The sequence below is a fragment of the Lathyrus oleraceus genome, chromosome 5 (assembly GCF_024323335.1).
Source record: "Lathyrus oleraceus cultivar Zhongwan6 chromosome 5, CAAS_Psat_ZW6_1.0, whole genome shotgun sequence".
Taxonomy (NCBI): domain Eukaryota; kingdom Viridiplantae; phylum Streptophyta; class Magnoliopsida; order Fabales; family Fabaceae; genus Lathyrus; species Lathyrus oleraceus.
In genome coordinates, this window is record NC_066583.1 from 289,610,561 (window position 1) to 289,612,591 (window position 2,031).

A 2,031-nucleotide genomic window follows, 5' to 3' on the forward strand; every position below is an offset into this window, starting at 1 on the left:
ATAATGGGATGGGATAATAATCTCAGTGAGTTCTCATATCCTATGGGTTCAATCGGCTCTATAGGGTTTCTAATCAAATTCTAACTCAAGTCTTCATCTTTCGTTACTTGTGTATCACTCACACCATGTAACCAAGACTTAAGCATCTAAGGGATATCCACATTGCATGGAAACATATCACCTGAGTTTTCATAACTCAGTCGATCATTATTCCGAAGCCACAAAACATCAATCCTAAAAAGGACCTAAGTCAAGGCTATCATCGATTCACACATGTCCGTATGATTCTCCTTTCGTAGTGGATATCGGGCCCTACATGGGACTCAAACCCAGTTCAAGCATCGTCACTCGTATGGGACGCGAACCTACTTGGAGTATCTTTCACCATATGGGACTCGAACCTACTTGGAGTATCTTTCACCGTATGGGACTCTAACCTACTTAGGTATCCACCTTTCCCCCATATCCGACATGGTTAGAACTTGAACCCAATTGAGGCATGAATCATTAGTGCCACATCCCCATTTACTATTTTACATAAGCCTCTGAAATGGTATGTGCACATCACTATCCAAATACATAATTAGGGTTCACAACAACAATAGGACTTTGGGAGCAAGGATCCTCACCAAATATGACTTTCAGAATAAAGGTTCCTCATCAAAATGTCAAACAAAATCTCATGTTACACATAAATTCTAAGGTAATCATATCCACCAATCCACATGTTACATACAAAGCTTATTGGTTCATTAATCAGGCGAATGCTTGTCTATGATGCACGCCGAGGTACCATGCATTCAAGCATCACCACTTAAGTCTTCTCACAACCTAAGTTAACTTTTCTAAGTCATTAATCGAGTTATAATCTTAAGTTTCCTAACTCATCTCCATAAGGTTTGAATCATGTTATGCATACATACACAAACATCACAACTAACGATATATATCATGTATCATAAAAAGGTTCATAACATATATAAAGTCGACCTATTCACATACACATTACAAAACCATCGACAAGATTATCACACAACCCGCCTCAATCTAACTTATTCTACTTCCAAGTTCATACAAAATCAGTTTGAACATCCTATGATCGGGTTTCAACAGACTCAAAAGGGAAAATATTCAGTAGAATAATTCATAGAGACATCTCTCTATATCACATTCATTTGCGTTAGCTTCCTAACACGTCCGTTTGCACCTCATTCCAAGTTACGAAACTCATTAACCAAACATTTAACCTAGTCGGGATTCTAGATTAAAATCCACTCGATCTCATGTAATTCGACCGATTAATGTTAACCTAATGCATACATATCCTGGTGCAGGTTACGGGACTCTTAAGATGCATTAGAACCACTAAATAAATGGATTTTTGCATAAAACAGGGGTGACAATCGATTATCACACATGTGTATTCGATTACACCAAGGCTCACAAACATTCTGCCAAGCGAAATACAACATTTATGGCATGACAATCAATTGATTATTTGTGTAATCGATTGTCACTGAAGGATTTCTTAAAAATACCAATTTTAACATTATTTTGGGAGGTGCAATCGATTGTATGACATGTGCAATCGATTGCCACTGCAGTTTTTCTTTAAAATCACACTTCTAAACACGTCTTCTTCCATCTTTAACCATACTAAACCATTCCAAAACACAAACTCACACCAATCTATTGATTATGAGGTATAATCTTCAAGAAACACCATACACATACAACAATGAAATCAAAGCCAACAACAACAACAACAACATAATATCAATACTTAGAGGCACAGACAAGTATGAACAACACCAATTCATCATGGAATCAACACAATCCTAACTCCCAAGTCATAGATTTTCCCCTTAAAGGCTAAGAACTCACCTTGCTTAAGAACAAATGATGAAGATGATGAAATGAAATTGTTAACGATGATAATGATAGATCCTTCATGGACTTCCTCTTCCTCTCTCTCTCTCTTTTCTCTTTTCCTCTTTTCTTTCTTTCTCTCTTTACTAATACATCTTTTCT